This window comes from Sarcophilus harrisii, chromosome 3 (genome assembly GCF_902635505.1).
Source record: "Sarcophilus harrisii chromosome 3, mSarHar1.11, whole genome shotgun sequence".
Lineage (NCBI taxonomy): Eukaryota > Metazoa > Chordata > Mammalia > Dasyuromorphia > Dasyuridae > Sarcophilus > Sarcophilus harrisii.
In genome coordinates, this window is record NC_045428.1 from 240723374 (window position 1) to 240749369 (window position 25996).

Below are 25996 nucleotides of genomic sequence, written 5' to 3' on the forward strand. Positions count from 1 at the left end.
AATCATTGACTATTGTGTCTTATGTAGCTAACCTATTCCTTTGATCCACTACTCTTATTTCTTAGCCAGCATCAAATGGTTTTGATAACTGTTACTTTATAATATAGTTTTAGGTCTGGTATGGCTAGGCCACAGAAGTCGTCTTTAAAAGGATTCTTGAGAACCTGATTTAAAAAAAAAAACATCCTTTTGTTATTTTCCCAGAGAGACAGAAATTTCAAATAAAAATAATAGGAACAAAAACTATTTAAAAAGAGATTCCCCAAATAAGGTGCAGTTTTGAAAAATGTTCTGAAGCTTTGATAAACATTTAGTTTTAATTTTAAGATCCATTTTTGTTATTTTTAATCTTCAGTAATGTTCCAATTTGAAAACTGGCTTTTTAGATCACCCTACAGAAAACCCCCTGCCCTGTTACATTCATTTAACCATTTTACACATTTTGAAATGCTTTGGACAAGAAGTGCATTTATTGTATGAGTCTCAGCATATTGAGAAAAACTATTTTTTAAAGCTAAGTGCTTAGGATTGTGTAAATATAAAGACCTATTATTTTTAATGAGCATATATTCAACTATTTTCTCTATAAAATGTAGCCCCTTATACTGAGGGAATAAGGGAAAGTGATCTTTAGCCATTTGCTTAAGGCAAGCAGCAATTTTTATGGAGTGAGAAAAAAGAATACCGAATACTGCAATTACTGCCTATGTGTCTTTTTGGACAAGTAGTTTATTAGATTTTTACTTTTTTATTTATGAAACTATTATAATATATTGCTTATAGAGAATGAAGTATTTCACGTAACCATCCTTATTCAATCCAGTGTCAAGATAATGCTTTAAAAAAAATCTCATGGAATCTTTTTTGTCCTGTTTTGTCGTTTGACAAGGGGCTATATTTCTGGTCATTTGGGAGACCACAGACATTTTCCCTTCTCTTAGTGTGTGTTGTATATATATAATGTATAAGTTTCCAGGTAGTAGTAATAGTAGTAATAACTAATACTTATAGAGCTCTTCTTATGGGCTAGATACTGTGCTAAATACTTTGAGAATTCTTATATAATTTGTTCCTTAAAACAATCCTGGAAGTTAGGTGCTAATGTCATCTCCATTTCACAGATGAGGAAACAGTTAAATATCTATTACACGTATGAAGTTTTACAAGATAAATTTATCCATTAGTCATATTCTGAAAAAAAAAAAGCAAGAAAAAGAGGAAAAAACTACTTCAATATACACTCTCAGTTCATCAGTTTTCTTTCTGGTAATTGATAGCATTTTTCATCATGAATTCTTAGGAATATAGTAGATCATTTTACTGATCAGAGTTACTAAAGCTTTTGCAGTTGATGATTATTATTGCTGTTACTGTTTACATTGTTCTTTTTGTTTCAGTTCATAAAAATCTCAGGTTTTTCTGGAACTATCTTCTTTATAATTTCTTATAGCTCAGTAGTATTACATCACATTCATATATCATAACATGTTCAGCCATTGCTCGAAATTCATTTCTTTGTCATCACAAAAGACTTGCTGTAAATATTTTTATACACATGTTCTTTTCTTTCTTCTTTGATCTCTTTGGTGTATGGAGCTAGTAGTGATATTTCCTGGTCAAAAGGTATGCACAGTTTTATATCCTTTAGACATTCCAAATTGTTTTCCAATTGGATTCATTGATGACTCCATAAACAATGTCTCCCCCTTCAGCATTTGTCATTTTCTTTTTCTGCTATTTTGGCCAATCTGATGGGTGTGAAGAAGTACCTTAGAGTTGTTTTAATTTTCATTTCTCTAATTATTAATGATTTGGAGCATTTTTTTTCACATGGCTGTTTCTTCCTTTATTACCTATGCATTTACTTTGACCACTTATCAACTGGGAATGATTCTTATTTTTATGAATCTAAATTCATAAATTCAGTTATATGTTTGAAAAATGAGACCTTTATTAGAGAAGCTTGTTGTAATTCTACCTCCCCCACACAGTTTTCTGCTTTTCTTCTAATTTTGACTGCATTGGTTTTATTTGTGCAAAAATTTTAATTTTATGCAATCAAAATTATCCATTTTATGTTCCAGAACCTATCTCTTGTTTGGTCATGGACTGTCTTCCCTTATCAATAGATTTGCCAGTTAAATTTTTCCATGCTCCTCTAATTTTTTTAAATATCACCCTTTATATCTAAATCATGTGCAGTTTTGAGCATATTTTGATATATAGTGTGAGATTTTGGTCTGTCTTTTTTTTTCTTTCCAGGCTACTTTCCAGTTTCTTGTCACTTTTTGTCAAATAGTGAGTGCTTTCCCCAGTAGCTGGGATTTTTGAGGTTATCAAATACTAGATTACTGTTTGATTAGCTCTTATATTTCTTATCCTATACTAAACTGTTTTAATGATTACTTCTTTGTAGTGTAGTTTGAGATCTACTGTTTAAATCCTCTTGCTTTCCTTATTTTTCATGATTTTCTTGATATTCTTTGGCCTTTTTTTTCCCCTCAATGAATTTTCTTATTTTTTTCCCCCTTAACTCTATAAAGCAATTCTTTTGTAGTTTGCTATGTATGGCATTGAATAAGTAAATCAGTATAATTGATTCTTCTGAATTTGGTTGATAATATACAGACATGCTAATGATATATGTATTTTATATTAATTTATATTCTATAACTTGTTTTAATTAATTTTTATTCATCTTTCTAATAAACCACATTACCACAGAAAAGCAGTGATTTTGTTTCTTTTCTTGTGCTTATTATCTCAATTTTTTTTCTTTTTTCTTTTTTTGTTTATTAGTATGGCTTTAAAGCAGTGAGGTGGCTCAGTGGATAGAGTTCTGGACTTCATGTCAGAAGATCTAAGTTTGAACCCTGCCTCTGGCATTTAACAGCTATGTGATCCTAGGTAAGTTACATTTGTGGCAAGTAAAATGCAACAAAAACAAATTGATGTATGTTTTCTCTGAGCAGGATAACAGTTTGTTTTCAGTGATACTGTAGCTGTTAATAAAATGGGTCATACTGTCCCCTTAAGTCAGCAACCACTACAGATGGTTAAAACAAACAAACAAATAAAAACACAGGAAAGGAGAAGTTTTTGGTGTTGGGAAATGTTATAATTGGCTAAAAGCTGGGAAGAGTGGGTTGGTCTTGAAGTGTGGATGATCACGCCCTTCTGATAATTAAAGATGGTAATTGCTTTATGGGCTTCATTTGCCTCTACTAATCTTGGCTGGGACATCAGCACTACCCCATTAGGACCACGTGGTTAGTCTCCCTTGTAGGCGATCAAACCACTCCTAATTTTGCAAAGAGAGATGGAGCAGAAGAGCTGTCCCTTGTGGAGGGGCTCAGCCTAAAGCGATTCCTGTTCACAGGAAACAAAACAGATGTCTCAGAGGTCAGCCGAAAGGGAATGATAATATTTAATCACACCTTTTATTTGGACTGGGAGAGGCCATATTTTTGCTATTAACTCCTTCCCTCCTTCCATCCCCCTATTGAGAAGGAAAACAATTTGACATAGATTATACATGTGCAGTCATGCAAACATATTTCCACTTTTGTCATATTGTAAAAGAAAACAGGGAAAAAAATCTCCCAAGAAAAATAAAGAAAAACTTTGCTTTGATATGCATCCAGCCTCTAGTTCTTTCTCTGCAGATGGATTGTGTTTTCATCATGAGTCTTTCAGAACTGCTTTGGACCATTGTATTATTAAGAATAGCCAAGTCATTCACCCTTGATCATCACACAATATGGCTCTAACTATATGCAATATTCTCTTGGTTCTGTTTATATTACTTTGCATCAGTTTATTTAAATTTTTCCAGGTTTTTCTAAGAATGTCTTGCTCATTATTTCTTATTGTACAATAGTATTCCATCACAGCCATAAACTTGTTTCGCCAGTCCTCAATTGATAGACATCCCCTCATGTGTCACCATTAAAAGCTGTTATAAATATTTTTGTACATATAGGCTCTTTTCCTTTTTTTTCTTAAATCTCTTTGGGTTATACATCTAGGTGTGGTATTGCTTAGTCTGTGTGGTTTTATAGCCCTTTAGGCATTGTTCCAAATTGCTCTTCATAATGCTTGCATCAGTGTGAATGTCTCAATTTTCCCACATCCCAACATTTGTCATTTTTTTGTTTTTATTATACTAGGCAATCTGATAGATGTGGGGTGGTAGCTCAGAGTTGTTTTATTTTGCATTTCTTTAATTAGTAGTGAATTAGAGCATTTTAAAAAATATGACTATAGATAGCTTTGATTACTTACTCTGAAAATTGCCTGTTCATATCCTTTGACCATTTATCAATTGAGGAGTAACTATTATTTTTTAGAAATTTGACTCAGTTCTCTATGTATTTGAGAAGAGAGGTCTTTATCAGAGAAACTTACAGTAAAATTCCTTTCACAGTTATGATTACTATGTATTTTTCCATCCTATTTACCCCATTTATTTTAGGCTGTGTCTCCTTTTATCTTGTCCATTATCAAAAGTGTTTTGCTTCTGATTTTTACTACCCCCAATCTTCCCTCCCTTCTAGCAGCCCCCTTCCCCTTCTCTTATGGCCTTTTTCTACTTTCCATTGATAGGGTAAGATTGATTTCAGTGCTCAAGTAACAATGTTATTTCCTATTTGAGCCAATTTCAGTGAAAGGAAGATTCAGGTGCTCCCTGTCATTGCTTTCATCTTCCCTTCCACCGGAAATGCCCTTTCAAATCTTTTTTTATGTGAACTAATTTACCCCTCCCTTATACTTTGTACATTCATCTTTCTCACACTTTAATTTAATTTTTTAAGATAGTCATCTCATCATATTCAAGTCAAATCCTCTATGTATACTCCTTTTAATAAGCAATACTCCTGCCCTAGTAATGAGAAAGTTTTTAGGAATTATAAGTATCATTTTCCCAAATAGAAATGTAAAACATTTAAACTTAGCGAATCGCTTATGATTTCTCTTTTCTATTTACCTTTTTATATTTCTCTTTAGTTTGGTATTTGAATGGACATCCATGTGTACATACCTATGTATATCCATATATATATATTTGTGTGTATATCTATCTCTGTGTGTGTGTGTGTGTGTGTGTGTGTATGCTGATGATTAGTCATTTTCCTTTTCTGCCATATAAGTAAATCTGGCAAGTGTAGGGTGATATTTTTAAACTTTTGTTCCTTTAGATAATTATTTCTTAAGTTTATTACTTTGGCTGGTATTAAGCTGTAAACTTATTTAGGTAGTATTGTTATTTTGTTATAGTGGCATGAAACCAATCATTAGCAATTAATATCTTTCTAATCATTTAGATTATTTTTCATGGAGAATGTTTTGAAGTAGTATTCATTTAATTCTTCAGTGTTTTTTGGTACCTGGAATAAAAGAGTAAATGACAAAGCATTAAGTATTTGTTCTATGTTGGGAATACAATAGAGATAACAGTCTCTGCTCTAAGAAATAGCAAATATACTCTAGTATCTTTGCCAAAAAAAAATCCAAATGGGGTCATGAAGAATTGGATGTGACTGAAACAACTGAACAACAGCAACTGTGATAAAATGTCCTCTTTTTTTGAAGATAGTTTGCCTCTTTGAGTCTTATAATTAAATCCATCTTTGCTATTGCTTTATCTGAAATAATATTTCTTACCCCTGACTTATTTGTGTTCATCTGAGGGTTTGCTCCAACTCCATATTTTAACTCTGTGAATCCTTGTGTTTCTTATAAATACCATATTGATGGATTTTTTGTTTTCCAAAATGAATTCATTTTGCTCTTCTCTTCCTACTTATCTATAAGTTCACCCCATTTATGATAATCATTTATTTCTCTTTATTCTATGCTTTTATAGTTTCTTTGCCTATATTCCTACTCCCTATTTATTATGGTTTCTTAACATTTCTTCCTTTTTAATTTTTCTCTTTGATGCTTCCTCTCTAAATTTATGACTTATTTTGCTAATGATTTGTTAATGATCCTTCTATGAATTTATTCTCTTTCTTATACTTTCCCTTTTCCTATTTCTCTGTTGAATTGAATGCATTCTATACTGAACTCTGTTTTTTGTGTTCTGCCCTTTGTTGACCAGTTTAGATGAAAGTGGAATTCACAGTGCCCACTTCCCTCATACCTATATTTGTCTGTATTGTTTCTTGTGTACCCTGATTATATAGACTGGAAAGTTCCCCCATCTTTTTCCCATTTTCTCCTAGTGTATCCTTTATTTCCCTCTCCCTTTTATTTATTCTTACATCATCAAAAGAAATTTATAGAACCTTTCCTTAAAATTGTATATGTATTCATACATACATTTACACATACACATATATGTATATGTATCTAGTTAACCAAAAGCTAATGTTATATATATATATATGGCATATATAAAGGGGATAGCCTAGAATTCTCTTCATAAAAATCAGAGGTGAAACCAATGGTGCTCATTGTTAACACTTCTATTTGACATAATATATGTTAGCTGTAGGAATAAGATAATTTTTTAAAAAGTTGAGGAAACAAACATAGGTCAAGAAAAAACAAATATGCAGAAAGTGATAATTTCAGCAAAATTTCAAGGTGTAAAAGAAATCCATATAAAACATCATTGTGTGTGTGTGTGTGTATGCACATACATACGTATGTGTGTGTCCAATAAAATCCAGCAGGAGGAGATAGAAAAGTTCCATTTAAATAACTATAGAATGCATAAAATAATTCAAAATATGCCTACTGTGATATACACAAGAACTAGATAACTACTATCACAGACCACTGTTTGCTGAAATAAAGACAAATCTCAATATTGGAAAAATATAATTGCTCATTGGTAGAATGAGTCAAATCAAAATAACAGTACTAACTTAATTTATTTGCTCAATTCTATACCAATCAATGATGAAATTCCTATGTAGATATAAAAGGGAAAAAGATAGATCAAGGGAAAGAATTAAAAAAAAAATGTGGAGCAAAAAAGACCTAGAAGCCTCAGATTTTAAATTGGACTACAAATCAGAAATTCTCCAATAGTTTGGTAGTTTAAAAAAATGGATAGAACGATAGAATGGATAAGAAAAACTGTATGCAGAAGTAAATGAATCTAGTCACTAACATTCAGTAAATGCAAAGACCTTGCTATTAGAATAAAGGCTTGCTATTTGATAGAAACTGCTGGGAAAATTGGACAACAGTATGGAAGAGATTAGATTTAGACCAATACCTCACACCGTCTGCCAAGATAAATTTCACATGGATATATGACCTATTTATAAATAAGTCACATCATAAATGAGAGAAACAATGAAAAAATTACCCATTAGATTTATGGATAGAAGAAAACTTCATTACCAAAAAAGAGGATCACATAATAAAACATTTAATTTTGATTACATGAAATTTAAATGTCTATGGACAAGTTTAATAAACCCACAATTAAAAGGGAAACAAGTAGGAAAAATTTTTTTTGCAACAAATATCTCTGACAAAGGTCTCATTTTTAATATGTATGGAAGTGATTTAAGTTTAAAAGAGTAAATTGACAAGTGGACTGAACATAGAACCAGCAGTTCTCAAGGGAAGAAACCTAGGCTATATATAACCATATTAAAAAATGCTTCATATCACAACTAATTAAATACAAATTAAAGTAATTCTATGTTTCTATGACACATGCATCAAATTGACATAGGTAACAAAAAAGGAAATTGTCATGTGTAAGAAAAGACACATAGATGTGCTGTTGATGGTCCAGAACCTGCACTGTTGTACCTGTATTCCTACAACTTCTTGAATGTTTGTCATTTTCTTTTTTTGGTTATCTTTACCAGATGTGAGGTATAACTTAAGAATTACTATAATTATTGGTGCTTTAGAGCCTTTTAAAAACTGTTGACACATTAAATTTTTTTTTCCAAAAAATGTATGTCAACATTTTTTGATCATTTTTGTATTATGGGTTGACTCTAACATTAGTTTAATGCATTTTCACATTGTGTGTGTGTGTATGTTTGTGAGTGTGTGTGTGCGTGCGCATGCACGCGTGTGTGTGCTTATGTATGAACAACATACAACAGATTTCTCTGATAAAGGTAAGAGTAAAACTTATGGCATACCCGATCTCTTCAGCTCTTTCTGATTGAAGTATATTTGACACACCCAATTCTATCCACTTTTTTAACCTCTTTCTTCTTTATTTTATAGTTAGATTTACTTAGTTTTGAGTGAGAGAGATTCAGGTCTCTCAGTAATACAGTTTTGTTGTCTATTTCTTCCTATAACTCACTTAACTTCTCCCCTAAGAATTTGGAGGCTACTTGTTGCCTGTGTGTTCGGTATTGATTTTACTTCATTGTCTGTGGTACCTTTTATCAAGATTTATTTTCCTTCCTTATTTATTTTAATTAGATCCGTTTTTGCCTTTGCTTTGTTTGATATCAGAATTGCTACTCCTGTTTTTGTTTTGTTTTGTTCAGCTGAAGCATAATAGATTCTGCTCCAGTCCTTTACCTTTATTTTATGTGCATTTCTCTGCTTCAAATATGTTTTTTATAAACAACATATTGTAGGATTCTGGTTTTTAATCTACTCTGCTGTCTACTTCATCCCATTCACATTCACAGTTATGATTATTCCCTCCATCCTGTTTTACCCTGTGTTTTTATTTCTCTTTCTAATTTCACTCTGTTCCTCCTTACCAGTGTTTTGCTTTTGATCACCACCTTCCTCAGACTCCCCTCCCTTCTATAAACCCCACTCCCTTTTCTTTCCCCCTTTCCCTCTTACTTCTGCCCTCCCTTGTGACAGCTGCTCTCCCTTTCATTTCCCCTTTTCCCTCTCCATTCCTTTTTTCCTATAGAGGTAAGATTAATTTCTAGATTTTACTATGTGTGTATTTTTCCTCTTTGAGCCAGTTCAATAAGAGTAGTTTAAATAGTGCTCAATCCCTCCCTTCCCCTCTGTCCAATCCTTTTTTTCTTTCCCCTTAATTTTTATTAAATCATTGCATCAAAGTCAACCCTTATCTATACCTTCTACCTATGTATACTCCTTCTAACTCCCCTAATAGAGGTAGAATTCTCAATAGTTACAAACATCATCTGCACTGTACTTCCCTTTTATCTAACCAAAGACTGACATATATTTCCTGACGTACTTCTAAGTTATTGTAAGCTTGAAAATTGTTTCACTATGACTTTTTTGGGTTCTGTCACTCCATAATCTGTTTAGAGGCTTAATTTTTTAACTGTCTCTTGATTAGGGAATAAAATGAGAAAAGGAAGGGAGGTGCAAAAATACACATATAGAATCAATGTTCATTCTGTCTTTTTTTGATGTCCTGTTGGAGTCCCAACTTTGGAATTTTTTCTATCTGACAAAGTCTCATTAAGCTTTCTCTATCTATCATCATTCAAGAGACCCATCTGTTGAAGTAGTTCCATCAGTTCCTCCTCCACTGCTTTCAAAATAAATACCCACACTGAGACAGGAAGCAAAAATAACCAACTTCTTATGTTCACAGGAGACATACTCCCTCCCAATTTGTGCCAGCTGTAATTAAGCAGAAAAAAAATAGCACATTTGACTATACCTTCTAACAATGAAAGGATAAGTAGTATGTTTATTACTGAGATGGAAAAGGAGAGAATATAGAGGAAAGGGGGAGAAAGAAAAGCTTTAGTGAAACCCTGGCCAGAAGGAAATCTTGCCCTTAATACTCTCTTTGAAAAGGATCATTATAATTTCATTGCCACTTGGAAAAAATCTTATAGAATGCTCCTGGTCTTCCCAGTCCTCCTTGTTCTTAATGTAATATCTACAAATTAAAATTAAGCAAATTAAGATGAGGAAAATAATTTGAGGACCTCTCACATACAGTGAACAATTCTAATAAATAAAATCTCTGAAAATAATGCTACTTTAATGAAACATATACTATTAACATGGAAATGTTAGATCCAAATTCTAGTACATCCTCAGGAAATAGAAGAGAGCTTTCTATCTATTGAAAATTGAGTTCTCTAATTCTGTACCAATGATTTCACTTAAGGTGGAAGGAGATAAAGATCCAAAAATAAAATACAATTATAAATGCTTGCTAGTAGGTCTTTTTAGAAAAGACTCAATACAACACAGAAAGAATTCAGAAAATAGCTTGGAAATAATAGAAACATATCACAAGGCATAGGTTTTTCACTTTGATAATATAAGGATGGGAAGCCATAACATTTAGTGGGGAGAGAATTTGAATTAGGAGATCTAAGTTCCAATCCTCATTCTGCAAATGACTAAATAAATGATTTCCTTTAGGACTTGCTTTTTTCTAGGCTTTAGTTTTCTCATTTGTAAAATGAGAACCCTAGACTAGATGATTTCTATTTGGCTAGGATTAGAATACCTGCAAGAAAGCAAGAAAGTTCTTGAAAGGTCCTTTAAGAGTCAACTCTTCAATTTGAAAATGTTGCTAAAGAGGAAATAGCTTTGTACTTAAATGTAGTATTCTAGGTTGCATATTATGCTATTAAGCAATCATTATTAAAAAGAAAAACCAAACTATTTGCCACTAATTAAAAAAAATAGAAAGGTTGATGAGTAGAGAGGATTAGGTAAAGAAGAATAGGAAATAGCTAAACTCAAAAACCTTCAAGAACATAAAATTATGTGAAGAAGAGTTGATGGAAAACCTAGATGACTTTTTTTTTGCATAATTATGAGTTTAAATAAACCACTTATACCATATATGACCATAAAAGTTCAAGGCAAACCAGTGACCTGAAAATTAAAGACATATAAAAATTTAAGAGAGAAACAAATTAGGTACCGTTTACATCTAAAGCTAGGGAGAGAAATCCTAACCAAATGAAAAATAAAGAAACAAAGATGAAATAGAAAATTCGGGTTATGTGAAATTAAAAAAAAAATTTTGTATGAATAAAATTAACACAATGATAAAGGGAAGTGGTTGGGGGGGGGGGAAATCTTTCCATCAGATATCTCTGATAAGAGTTTGATAAATTAGATATATAGAAACCAAACTGAAATAAAAAAGACCAGTAGCCATTTCTCAATTGTTATAAGCATATGAACAAATACTTATCAAATAAAAATTTCAGATAGCAAGTATATAAAAGATTGCTTCAAATAACTAATAAAAGGAAAAATGGAAACCAAAGCAACTCTGAGGTTTCATTTCATATCCAGTAAATTAGTAAAGATGACACAAGATTGGAATAGTGTTTCCCCTGACCTCCTCCATTCCACCTTAATTGCACACAGAGATGAATATACTTTGATCTTGTCACCATCCATTCAGAAGTGTTCCACTTTCATGTTCATTAATTCTGAAATTTGTTTATCTGATCACAATCTCTTGCTTTCTGTTTTTCATAACTGTCTTGTAACTCCAAATCCTGTTCTTTATCCTTAGCAAGACCTCCTATCCTTCTCCCCTTCACTTATTTCCTAGGCAGTTAACTCCTATTTTGGCTACATCCTCCTTCATTTCCCATCTTGACTTTTTAATAAACCTGTTGAACGCTATACTTTGTTTTTCTCTTCAATCCTTTGGCACCTTATCAAAGATCTTGTTTTGCCAAGCCTTAGCCTTGGATTATTCACAATATCTACTTACTGCCTTTGTTATGACTACATATGTACTGCTGAACAAATCTGGGGGAAAAAACAAACAAAAAAAACTCCACAGCACCTTGCTGAATGGCTCCATTACATATATTACAAAATCTTGATTGGGACCTCACTGAGGCAGGGCATTCCTTTTATACTTTTCTAATTGATTCAGTATCCCCCCTGACATTGTGTTTTGGGATTATTATTATTTTTTTTTGCACATGAAACTACAGATCTATTATGTATAACTTTTAAATATATAATAATGTTATCATGTAAATTTATTTCTTTTTTTTTTTATTCCCTTCTTTCTCTGCTTTAGAGATGGCTACCATTAGTTACAAATGTGAGTGTGTGTAAAATCATTCTCCAGTGTTTATTAGATGTATTGATTAATTTTGTTGAAATTATTTTTTTCCTTTTTTCTTTATTTTAAGTAAGCAGGTCTTGGAATGGAAGAGACATATATTAAGAAATGTAAGAAATATAAAAAAACAAGATGTTTCAGTAACATTTTGGAAAAGGAAATAGTCCTTTGGAAAAATAATTTTCAGCAAGATGGTCACATGTGAAATTGTGTTTAACTCAGCTTCCTCTCATCACTACAAAATAGAAATATAGAAAATATATTTTAATATTATGGTATAAAAGCAACAATAAGAAAAAGGAAAAAAAAAGGAAACAATTCTCTAAATGATAATTCCTACAAGATGGGAAAAAAACAACTCTGGGACACATTACTGGCTTACTCCTTCTGGCTATGCCCAGTATTCTCTGTTTACTACCTATGTATTGTATGAAGTATTGCAACATATGGCATTGCCTGTCACATAAATGATTTAGCTGGGCTAGGAGGAGGTTGATAATTTTACTTAGTCTCATTGGTTTGGACAGGAGATGTTGGCAGCCAAAGATAAGGTAGTTCTGGGTCTGGTCCAAAGCTATCTGGAACAAAAGGGAAGGAATTTTTGGCAAAAAGCGCAAGTGAAAGGTTAGTAATATTCCATCTCTCACTCTCATCCAGCACCTCAAAATAGCTAAGAATGCATCAAATTGAAAAATGGAGAACTCACAGCAAGATGAACAGGAATTCATGTCTAAGCAATGCTCCCCTCTGTCATCTTAGAGTAGGACAAATGTGCCAAAAAGAAAAAGGCATAAAAACAGCAAAGATGTGATAGGAAAGAACTCATCACAGGAAAAGCATTACAGAAAAGCTAGTGCGATTGATGAAAGTATTTTCCTTTGTTTGTTAACCAAACAACCAAATGGATCCAAATACAGCAAATAAATTTTCTTTAAAAAAAAAAAGATTGATTTACAGATTTCTACTTCTTTTAGTTATTGTGAAAATCATAGGCTCCTCTTTTCCAAGGAAAGGGAGAAAATCACCGAAGTCTTGCATTCAACAATCTTGCTAAATTGAATTTGTTAAATAGTTATTTAGAATACACAAATGTTTGAACTGTTATATACAGAACCTGTGAAAAACATACTGTATGTTCCTTTGCTCCAGAAATTTTCTTTCTAAGTAGGGGTAAAGAATAGGAAGATAAGGCTTTCTTTAAGAGGACAGTAGTTACTAGAATTGACATCATTATGTGCCTAATTAGCAACTTAAATCTTCATTTCATTGAACACATGTTTATCAGGACTTATGGGGAACATGATAAGCATAAACAGATAATCTTGAAGTTGATGATAGTATAAAGGCCATGATTTGTTGAGAGTGCTGAAATAGAAAAATTCTATGAAAAAGATTTTCAACCATTTTAGTATTATGTATACATATGTATGTATGCACATATGTTTATATGAACATAAAAGTACATATGTTTCAGAATGTGTTGAATTTGATATTTGATGCATGAGGAGAAAAAAAAAATGCTTCAGCACTTGATGCTTGCTCAGCACTCTTAGTACTTGATTGTTTCTTGGTTGAACAGTAGAGATGTGAGGTTAGCCAGGTATAGTGCTCAGCCCCTGCTGCCCCCCTGGGATATGGACAGCTTCTTCCCCATTCTAAGCTTCCTTATTTTTGTTAAGGCATCAGCATCCTTCCAGTCACCAGGTTTATGATCCTAGATGTCATCCTTGACTCCTTATTGTTGAACACCTCAAAAACCAAATCTTTTGCCAAGACCGGTAGAGTTCATTTATGGAACATCTCTCAAATATGCCCCTTTCTTTCTTCTGATATTATTATCATCCTTGGTAGTGCCTTCATTATCTCACATCTGTACTTTTGCAGTAACTTGCTTGTTGCTCTCCCTCTCCCAAGTCTCTTGTCATATCCATTATTATAGGGTCAAAGTGATTTTCCTAAAGCATGGATCTGACAGTCCTTCCCATGCTCAGTAAATTCTGATGTTTGCTTATCACATCCAGGATCAAATCTAAAATATTGTTTGGTATTCAAAACTCTTTTCTTCCTGTCCCCCATTCCAGTCTTCTTATACCTCACACAACTTCTCCCCATCCTCCAACTCCAGTAATGTGGATGGTCTTGCTGTTCTCTATAAGAGTCGCTCTATCTCTTCACTTCAGATATCTTCTCTGACTGACCTGTAATGCTCTCACTCTTTACCTTTTTCCTGACTTTCCTGGCTTTCTTCAAGTCTTAGTTAACATCTTACCTTCTACATGAAGCCTTTCCCAATCCCCTCTTAATTCTTGTTCTTTTACTTGATTAGTTATTTTCTATTTTCCTTGAATATAGCCTGTTTCTACATAGTTTTTTTTGTTTGTTGTCTCTCTCATTATAGTGGGAACTACTTGAGGATTTGGACTGTATTTTTCTTTATATTCCTAACTCTTAGCACAGTACCTAACGCAGAGTAGGCACTTTATAAGTGTATATTGGATAAGTGACTGAAATGGAACAGATATTGCTGTCTCTATGGACACATAAGAGTATATAAAAAAGCTGAAATGATATGAAGATGAAATCTAAGTGGGCAACTGGAAAAGGCCACATTCATATCTAGATAATCTGTCCTGGAGGTGACATAAGCCTGAGAAATTAGTTTATAAGATATTTTAGAGAGAAAAATCAGAAAAATGGAAAAATTATAAATATTAATATCTAAAAGTTATTAATTACTGACTTAGATGCCTGCTTTCTCTTTATAGCATCTTACAGCATGATGGGAAAATTTTTCAAACGTAGTCAGATGTAAAATAATATGTTCAAAGATCTTTGCCCTTTTTTCCCTCAAGGATAATGTGTGTGTGTGTGTGTATAAGTAAATACACACATATTTACACATGTAGATATTAGAAAACATTACTTATGTCAATCTTCATAATATTTAGCATTCTTGCTTTATAACATCTTTAATGGGATATGTATTTATATTTTTGTATATGTGTGTGTACATGCATAATATATTCAAACATGAGAGTATCTTTGAGGAAAATAAGGGAAAAACTTTTGCACATAATGTTCTATAGCAAACTATGTTTTTACAGTCTCTCAGATGACTGAAAGGTGCAAAGAATACAAAATCCAACTGTTTATCTAGTTCAAAAAAAGCATTTGGCTTCATAGGACAGAATGTAGCCTTATAAGGTCTTCTTTGGCAAGGATTTTCCTCTTGCATATGTTAATACCTTATGAGGATTCTTGATAAAGTAACAGCAAAGATAATTCTAAATCTTTATTGTCAAGTATAAGCATTAAATAGATGTATACTGGCTCAAAGTTGTTTGAATTGTCTTGGAGCACATCTTATGTACAGTATATATGGAAGAGGGACTTTGATATATTTAAGATTCTCTCTAAATATCTGTGTACACCGTTTACATCATATTTGGGCATCTCACAGGGCCTACTTCTTAAGATCTATAATTATTTTAAATGAGATTAATGTAACAATCTATGTAGAAAAACAATTAAATAGATGAAATATGTCTACTGAACAAGCTAGGACACCCAATTGTGTTGGTTACATATTTGTTGTAGATTGGATTGCATTTGGGAAAGTATACAATAATTTTAATCAGAAATTTTTAATTTAATTTAATCAAAAATTTTTAATCAGGTCCCTGGTATAAAAAAAGCATCTTTAAAAAGAGAAAAGAAAAGAAGCAGATCTTTCCTAATGATTTTTATATACTATATGAATTTTAAAGTATCACATTCTCCAAAGAATCAAAGTTGCACATGATGTGGAGCAATGGAGAGATGTATCTTGGAATCCAAGTAGATACAATATACTCAAGAATTGCTTGAGCATTTCACTAGTACCCATGAAATCTTCTGTGAAGCCTTTACGGAATAACGTTAACAAACATGACAAAGAATGAAGGGGTATGAAAGAATTAGGTACCAACGTGGGGAATGCTAATATTGCTCTATTGGGTTTGGAATCAGAGTGACTTGTAAAAATCATAGCACTATTACTTATTAACAATGCCATTTTTGGAAAGTCACTCAGCCTTCTCTGAATATCAGTTTTCTGATCTATAAAATTTTTTGGGGGAGGATGTTCTACAATTATTCTGGAATGCAGTTTAGACCTATGCAAATAAAGTGGATAAAATGTTTGTACTCTTTGACACAGATTCCACTGCTAGTAGGTATATATCTCAAAGGAGTCATTGATAGTTTATAGACATCAAAATATTTAAAGTAACATCTTTTGTGGTAGCAAAACACTGGAAAAAGATGAGTAGAGAAATGGCTAAACAGATTGCTGTAAAAGATATTTCTATGTTATAATAACCAGTGAATATGATAAATATAGGTATATGGAAAGAAATAGAATGATACAAAGTGAAGTTAATGGATCCAAGAAAACATGCACAATGACTACAAAAATGTAAAAGAAAAAGAAAAACCACTAACCACAAAACAATTTAAAATGAATGTTGCAAAATTACAAACAGGATTGGTTCCAAAGAAGAAATATGAGAAGAGCTCCCCCTCCAAAATTTCTTGCAGAAATGTGTTCCACAGGTGTAAATCATTACATACATTGTCAGATTTTCCTCCCCCCTTTTTTTTATTTAAAAAAACACTTAAAAATTGCAAGGGATGAAACTCTTTGAGACATTATTTATTATTTAGACTTATTTATATTATATATAATATATATTATATATTTTAATATTGAGTTTATTCCCCAAACCTAGCCTTGATCTCTTCTTTTTTTTCCTCTCCATATTCTCTCTCTTGATGATCTTATCAACTCATACGGGGTCAAATCTGTGCTGATGATTACTGGATCAACACATTGAGCCTTAATCCTCAGCTTCATTCCCACTTCACCAATTCTCTACAGTTCCGTAGGCATCTTAAATGCAGCATATTCAAAACAGAACTTTTCTGATATTCCTCCCCTTCACCAACTCTGCCTTCTAGCTAGACTGTCATTATTTTATTTCCTAATACCTATATTCTTCCTCTTCATCTCTGCATTTTAGGTTCCATAATTTCCTTCAAAATTCATCTCAAGTAGCATTTCCTGTTCCCAACTCTTAAGTAATGGTGCTCTCCCTAATAAAATTTATATTTACTTTGCAAAAATTTTGGATATATAGATGTATGTGCTATTTATTGCAATAGAAATTAAGCTTCTACAGGGCAAGACATGCCTTGTTTTTGCTTTTCTATCCTCAGTCATCTAGCACATTACCTGGTTCATAGAGGGGGTCACAAGTCATTTAGCCTTTCTGGGCTTCAATTTCATCATTTATAGAGTTGGACAAGATAGTCTCTGAGGTTCTTTCCATCTCTAGATCTTTGAACCCATTATCTTTGACATGCTTGTGAGTTGGTACTCACAACAACAGAATATAGATATACTGTTATTTCCATTTATTAGAAGAGTAATCTTTATCTCAGGAGAAATTGGGTGACAATTCACAGTTACACTGCCAGAAGACAGAGCTTTGAGTTCAACTCATTTCATACTTCAAGTTTAGCAATCTTTCCACTATACTATGCTACTGCTTCTCACTTTTGATTTTCCTTTTCCCCTTTATCTTTTTGGTTCTCTTCTTCTTTTTAATTTTAACTCTATTATTTTAGATTACCATAGAATATTAGCTGAACAGAATGTTAGAAAAGTCTTATCCAAGTAGTCTGCATTATAAATGAAAAAACTAAGATTCTGAGAGACTCTTATAATATGTGTGACCAGGAGTATACTAGCAAATAAAAAGTCTCCAGGAAAAAAAATACTTTGATCATACTTTAAAGTGTAATCATTATGTTATTTTCTAAAGTCAAGACAATCTACAAAACAATGTCAAGATTTGATTCATGTTTGCTTATTTCTGAGTTATAAATGAAAATTTAATTGAAAATTTAACAATTGTTTTTCAAGAAACTATATAAGCAAGTTTCATCTACCCTCGTTATATTAAGATGTCTTCCTTCTGTTAGGGAGGGCTTAGGCACTCTTTAGACATTTAACTTATGGGACTTGTTCTTTTCACTTAGGTGAACCCTTTGAACATCTGATTCTTACATCTTCCAGAGATTGCCATAATTAACTCTTCTTAGGTTCACAAACCTTTAAAACGTTAGTCATATTTGCACAGTGAGGACATAGAAGTGCCTCATGTAGAGCCCATAAATAAGATGCCCTATTTCCTTGGGAAAAGCTAGGATTCCTCCATTTCTGTGTCACATTGCTTTTTCTCCAGCAGTTTTTCCCTTGAGTGTTCATATGGGCCTATCCTACCTTGCTGTTGCCATGGTCTGTGAAGACTGAGTTAGCACCCTGGATACTTTAGAATCAGCACCCTGGATACTTTAAAATCAGCCGGAGTCAGGATAAGCAAAAGCCCTTGGTCTTTATTCTTTGTTGAAGCGAGAGGAATGGACACAGGAATCTCCACACCTCTCTTCTTCCTCTCCAGCTCAGAAGTAACTCTGGCTTGTCTTAATCCACCCTCTAATCCCTCCTAAAATTCTCTGTATGCACCAACAGATCAAGCCAGCACAGCATAGTGGGGCAGGCCATTTTACAAGCATATGCTAATAGAGTATTGTCCACTAAGTAATTAGCCTTAAGTGCTCAGCTGTCCAAGTGCATCTGCTCAGTTTCAGCCCATTACAATGGTCTGCTTTTATCTTTGAGGCAACAGGAAGCCATTGAAAATTTTTGAATAGAAAGATAACATGGTCAAACCTTGTTCCTAGAAAATTACTTCAATCCTGTTAACAAGATAGCTTGAAGAAAGAAGAAATTAGAAATGATAAGACCAGTTAGGACACTATTACAATGTTAGTAGCTAAGATTTGTAGTTTAATAAGGTACAAAGAATATTACCTATATTACCTAGGAAATGGACATTAAGAAAAGTGAATTGATTTGTTCAGGATTACATAATTTGTAAGCATATGAGGAAGGATTCAAACTACGGCCTTCCTGATTCCAATTCCAATAATTAAAGGGACAGACTGCAACAAGAGTAACTTAAATTTTCTCCCTCCCCTCCCAACATTCTGACTTTGCTTTAATATTATATATATTATCTCATGAAGTAATTAGCTTCTGTTTGGTATATTTCAATTTTCAGGGAGTTTATTGCTGGGGCAAAGTCTCATATCCTTTATGCGAAGCTATTGATTTCCTTTTCAATTTCTATAATTCTCACTTCTTTTCTAGTTTTTCTTATAGTATTCTCATTTCATGTATAAAAACATTTTAATTTTAAAAAATATATCAAACAAACTCTTGTCTTTATCATTTTTATGAAATGAAATTGAAATTGTGTTCAAGCTATATTTTTTTTGATGTTTTGCCTTAAAAATACTTTGGAATCATTCTCTTCTATCTTTCTATCTTGAGCTCTCTTGTCATTTTAATAGTTCTTTGGTATGGGATTCTTTTTCTCCCCCCCCCCTTTTTTTTTTGGGGAGGTGCTTATTTTGTAGCCTGCTTTCTAACTTTAGATGATATTGGGTCTGGGTTCTGCACACTTCTGGAGAAAGGGTCTGGTCCTATTGCTATTATCTTAAGATATTGACTATTGTTTTCTTCCATGGTTTGATCCAGAGCAAAGTTGGATTGCTTTCCTCTTAGTCTGAGCTGACCTTAGTTGCTAGCCTAGATTTAGGCCTGAGTAATGTAACTGTGAGCCTGTCCTTCCTTAGTTGGAATTCATATAAATTGCTATTGGATTCAGCCACTGTTAGTTAGTTAGAAAGCTCTGAAATTTCAAAGTAATAGAACTGGTGGCTCCCCTTTGGTCTGGGATTTCTGTTTATTCAGCTGTAGGCTTCAGATTACGTTGGAATTGAGAACAAATTCATCTTCTGGATTTAGAACCACATGGCTACTGCTTCTTAACTTACGCTTTGCTTAGTATGCAAGGTAGTGCAAGCTTTCAATGCTTCCTGAAGAATTCTGACCTAGAACAAAGGTGAAACTGTATTTTTATCCCTAGATATATTACCTTAGTGTGCCCTGGATTTGTGACTTTAGAGTGGGGAATGAAGAATTAAGCTGCCTGTAGCATATGCTAATGTATCTTTTCAAAATCTGTTCCTCTGTGGACCTGGGACTTCTTTTCTTAGAACATAGCTTCAATTCTCCTTCAATCCCTGTACTCCTGGCAAAACCATTATCTGCAGACCTCACCTATTTGGCTCATTGTGCTGATCAGGGATGGAAAAATGAGCTAGAATCACTTTTTTTTTCCCCCTTGGATTTCTTAATCAGTCTCAGAGGAGGACTTGCTCTAGAGCATTTTCTAGTCTTTATGGGGGAAGTTTGGAGGAGAGAATTCAATTGTACTCCTCCTAGCTCTTTTACTATCTGCATCTGAAAATTCTCCACCTTTTCAACAATTATTTGGGGAAGGACAGAGATAACATTGTTATTGAATTTGCTGGTGAACCAGAGATGGGAGTTCTATCTACTACAATGTATGACTGAGTCAAGGACAAAAACAAATATTGGCAGAGTGAGAATTTGGGCTCAATCTAATAAAATAAAATTTAATGCTGATTAAGAAATTGACTTCAAAAGAAGAAGGCGAGGCAGGCAAGGTTTGTTTGAACGAAAAGATCTGGGAGTTTTAATGGACTGGGAGATTAATACTTTAGTAATATGATGGGGTAGTCAAAAAAGCTACAAGGCATTTATGCTGCATGAAGAGTCGGAAGTAGTTCAGCTTTATTCTACCTAGCTCAATTTGTGTTCAGTTCTAGGTACTACATTTTAAGATGGATATTAAAAAGCTGGAATGCATGTAGAAGATGGCCTTAAGTCACTGCCATGTAGACATTGGTTGTGAAGGAATTAGATGTTTAGTGAGGAGAACAGAAATCTTAGGGGAGGTGTGAAAGCTGTTTAAATACTTGAAAAGATGTCATATGGAAGAGGTATTAGATTTTTCCTCTTTGACCCCAGAGGGCAAAACCTAAGAACCATGGACAGTCATGGAAAGAGGTAAATTTAGGCTTAAAGTAAGGAAAAACTTCTTTATAAATTAGGATTACTCGGTGGAATAGGCTATCTTGAGAGATTGTGTTTTCCTCTTACTGGAGGCTCCTTAAACAAAGGTTGAATGACCGCTTGGGTTTGCTATAAAGAAGAATTCTTTTTTGGGGGAGTGTGAGTTATGTTAGATTTGGTACTGAAGTTGCAATTGTGAAATTCTGTGACAGTGTTTATGAATGACTTTAGAGCTACCCTGTTGATTGAATTGACTAGTCAGTTAATTTACTTTTTTCTTCTCTTGATTTACTCACTAATGAACCAGACAGATTTTTAGGTCCAGGACTATTAATCAGGAGGTTTTCAATTTACTACTTAGCTTAGTGATAGGAAAAAAACTTCTATACTCTGCATTTACCTAAAATCTGTCAGACGCACTATTTATTCATGTACAAGTACTCTGCACAGACATTTTTGATGGACAGTTTCTTCCTGCTAATCTCCAAATCTTATGACTCAGGCAATTTCCATTTCAGATTTTATTATAGTTGTGAAACAAAAGATGAAATTCTTTCAGTAAAGTAAAATATACAAAGTTTAGATAGGGGTTTTGATTTACCAAGTAGAAAATAGTAATGTTAATGAGAATACATGCTTGAAGGGAATATTAATCTTCTAGAAAAATTATAACATCTTTTTTTTTTTGATTTGGTTGATAGTAAATAAGTCATTTTATCTTTTATCCTTAATTTTTTTTATTTGAACTAAATACCCACCAACATGCATAAACATGTAAGAATATAAATGTATTTGTTTTCATATGATTATCCCAGTTTCCCCTCACATTAATAAGTTGAATCCCCCAAATGTGGTTCCTACGTCTCTTTAACATTGCTAATAGGCTCTCCCTATTTTGCTTTCTACAGTGATTATCAGTTGATATCAGTTAGCCAGCCAGAATTAATTAACTTCCAGAAAGAATATCTACCATGCTATTGATAGTTAGTGCAACACACATTCTTGGCCCCCCCAATCTGTGATAGTTTTTCTGATCAGTATATAAGAGTCCAGGGAAAATTGGACTTAAATTTATAGTCCATATGTGGCAAATAGCTCACAATTCCTGGAAATCCTTTTGCTGGAATCCTCAAAATGTTCCCCTTAGAACTAGTAAATGTTTTTGGAGAGAGTATAGGTTTTTTAGGGGTAAAAAAGGAATAGACTGTAGAGCCTTTAATTTCTGTCTAATTTGTCTTAGGCTCCTAATGCAGTCACCACTATGACACTGATGAGATGATGGGAAGTAAAAAATCCTTCAGAACTTATGAAGTTCATAAAGGCCTTTGGCTAAGGTAGGGTAGAAGAGGTAGAAGCCAAAGAGGTTCCTCTGCTCCCAAGCAATTATTCTCAGGGGAGTTGACTTGAATTCTGTCTCCTGATTCATGGTTTCCTTGAATTTCTATGCAGTGACATAACAGCTAATTGAGGATGTTTTTGTATTAAAGTCTTTGATATAATTATGTTCTCACTCGGATAAGGAACAAGGCATAATATCACTTACTTTAAGTGGGTTAGAGTAATTAATTGTTGAGGTTGACTTCCACCATTAGAGAAAAAGTAAAAAACAGGATTTTTTTTTGAGAGATATAGTTGCTTATTTTATAAATCTATGAAGCAATGAGAAGGGAAGAGCACACGTAGAGGAGGTATCATCCTTTTCAGACTCAGTTTCCTGACAAGCAGGTATTAGAGGCTAGAGAATGAATATGTAACATGGTTTGGGATGTGTGGAGGGGGAGCTTTGCTTGTTCTGAAGCGGTAGATAATGTCCTGGATAGCTTCTGAGGTGATGTCCTGGCCCCTGATGTTTGGGTGTGCATCTTTTTATTGTTTATCAATATCAAGACAGCATTATGAATCAAACTGGCATATGAATAGAGGGCTTCAGATGGCCTGGCAGCATTTCCCAGTTGCATGCCATTTGAGGATTAGTCAAAAGAACAAGGAACTTAGAACACAGAAAACTTAGAAGGTTATAATATGTTTATTTATATATTTGAAGAGCTGTTAAATTGGGAGATGCTAGAAACTATAGTTGCTTATACACTTGTATAGAGGTAGATTTAGGCTTCATATAAAGAAAGACTTCCTAACAGCTGTTCATAAATGGGTTGTGCTGTCTTGGAAATTGATAAGAACCTCATTAAAGCTCTTCAAGCAAAGGCTGAATGTTGGGAATATTACAAGGAAATTAATATTCAGATGGAGGTTGGTTTATCTTCTGTGGGATCCTTTCTCTTGAGAGTCAGTGATCTCTAACAGAATATTTTCTTGTTTTTATGATTTTCAAAAATTTCAATTCTAATTTTATGAATCATTTTATGAATCCATCTTCTTAATCGATTTGAAAGTTCTTTTGCTCATTTTTTATTGATTATTATTTTTATTTCATTAAGCTCAGACATACTTAAGATTTCACATTGTGCTTTAATTTTTAAAATGTCTTACAAAATAAGTTGTTCTTAATTGCAAAAATTCCCTACATTTTTGAAAAATTAATTAATATTCATTTAATTTCAGGTTGCTCAATGTCTTTTTCAAATTTAATTTTTTCAATATCTGCTTGAATCTTTTAATTCTTTATTTGTTTTTGTATGTATTTTTATCTGCTTTTCATTTAAGGGCATTATACTGTGAACTCCAAACTGACTTCTGCTAATATATGAAATAGAATGGAAGAAAAATAGTTGGTACTTAGTAAGAAAATGTTGAATATGTTAAAAATTCAGTAAAGCTCTGTGGAGGTTTTCTGGAGGAAGCCTTAGTCTCAGTTAAAATAAATAATTACTCCAAAATCGCAGCCAGCTGGTAAAAATGCAAACGTTTATTTCTCCTTCCAAAATAGCCTGGTTAATTGAGGCCTCACTCTCTGCTTGAACTCTTGCAGCTTTGTCCTTGGCTTCTGTCTCTGCTTTCTTCAGCCTCCAGCCAGCACCAAGGTAGAAGATACGATGAATCTCTCTTGCCTGGAAGATAGGGCTTGTAGGCTTTCTTCCAGAGTGTCCTGTCTCCGACCCCTGTCGATGTTCCGGAGAAATTCCCTCTAGCTCTAAGAGCTTCCTCCATATATATCATCTCCCAAAGGTTAACTCCTCCTTCTCGAGGCAGGGATTATGGGTTATCTCCCAGAGTGCTCTCTGGTCCTAAGAACTTCAAGGGAGGTGTGAATTCAGACTAAGCCAGCCCTGAATTCTCCCAAACGTGTGAACTCCATTGCGTACTTAGATACTTATGAGCTCTCTAAAGGTATGAACACAAGCATTGTTTCCATCAGTTATACTTAGTACTTTGTTTCAAGTTCTGGCGCAAAATATCTCTTTCTAAGATCAAATCAACTCCAATGGCTTAACAGTTTATAAAGATTCCAACAAAGCTCTGAATTCAAATGAGAAACACATAGGAGGAAATTTGGGGACATTGTTGAGCTCTTCAGTTAAATTTTCCAAATAAATTTATAAAACCTCCACAAAAAAATTCCCCACCTAGTATATTTGGTAAACTCACTATATGATAGGGGTTGTATTTTATTGTTACCATTTATGTTTTATAAAATCTTTGGAGATGGCTCTAAATTATGTCTCATTATCTTGTGCATATTTTGCAGAGTTGTAATTCCTCCTGATGACAAAAATCAGTTGAGGAATCAAAAAGATTTATGAGAAACACTGCTATTCTTTGTAACCCTTTTCTTTTCCCCTTCCCTTTTGTTATTGTTATTAATTTTTTTTTTTTTTTTAGCATTTATGCTATGAAATGAAAGATGAAAATCCAGCTTTCCTACTTCCCAGTCAGGTATGATCTTTTATCTTTGTTATTTCAAGTTAGCTGAAAATTGCTCTTAAATCCTTGAGCTTATCAAATGGATAGGTAACACACTAAATATTTCTTCATGTATATGTAAAAACCCTTCATGGGAATGAAAAAAATGCAAAACCATTTAAATACTCTGTATGTGTAATGTATATATTTATGTATGTGTGTGTATGCAGGTATTCCTGAGTCTTACGGCAGTTTTAAGCTTTTTGTAATTAGAGATCTCTGGAAACTTAAGTAGAGTAACTGTTCAGAAGAATCGGTCATTTGCGGAGTCAAATTCAACATGTTAAACCTAGGATTATTTTTTTTTTTTTACCACTGAGACTTACTTAAACCTTTTTGCCCTGAATCAGTGATCTACGACCAAATCAGTCTTAACTACATCTTATATAAGAGACCAAAGGCATTGGAATTATTAGTCAATAAACTTTTATTTTGCTCTTACTATTTGCTTAGCCAAAGCAAAAGACAGTCACTGTCCTTGAGTAAGCTCTGAATTTAAAGGGAGAGGCAATATGCAAATAAATATGAGCCAACAAGGTACATGCGGGATAAATAGGAAATATTCAACAGAGAAAATCACTAAAATTAAGAGGAATTGGGAAAGATTTTTTGTAGAAAGTGGGATTTTTGTTGGGATTAAAAGGAAGCCAGAGACTCCAGGAAGCAGAGATGAGGAGGGAAAGAATTCCAAGCAAGGGGGAAAGAAAGCCAGTGAAAATTCCTGGAGTTAGCCTATAGAATGTCTTATTCTAGAATGAGCAAGGAGGCCAGTGATGAAGGATCAAAGAATACACTGGGGGTAAGGTATAAGATGGATGAAGTCTAGAAAGATGTATATTTAGAGCTGAGTTATGAAGAAATTCGAACAGTAAATAAAAATTTATATTTGACCCTGGAGGCAATAAGGAGCTACTGGAGTTTATTGAGTAGGAGTAATGTGTATAGGCTTATACTTTATGAAAATCACTTTGGTGGCTGAGTGAGGGAGCAATAGGAATGGCAGAGATTTGTGGCAGGCAGATCAATCAGCAGGATATTGCAGTTCAGGTATGAAAAAGTGAGTAGGAAATGTCCCAGGATAGTGT

The 25996-nt window shown here is 33.4% G+C and overlaps 1 protein-coding gene across 5 annotated transcripts in view; it reads left to right on the forward strand.

Annotated features, from left to right (window-relative positions):
* Window positions 1-25996, forward strand: part of TIAM1 (TIAM Rac1 associated GEF 1) — a 271388-nt gene that overhangs the window by 17231 nt on the left and 228161 nt on the right. For 4 of the 5 annotated variants that reach the window (XM_031959302.1, XM_031959296.1, XM_031959299.1 and 1 more), the window contains exons 2-3: window positions 2800-2907; window positions 24831-24884. The gene's annotated coding sequence lies outside the window, so the exon portion shown is untranslated. The remainder of the gene's footprint in view (window positions 1-2799; window positions 2908-24830; window positions 24885-25996) is intronic. The other variant, XM_031959297.1, reaches the window with a different exon arrangement.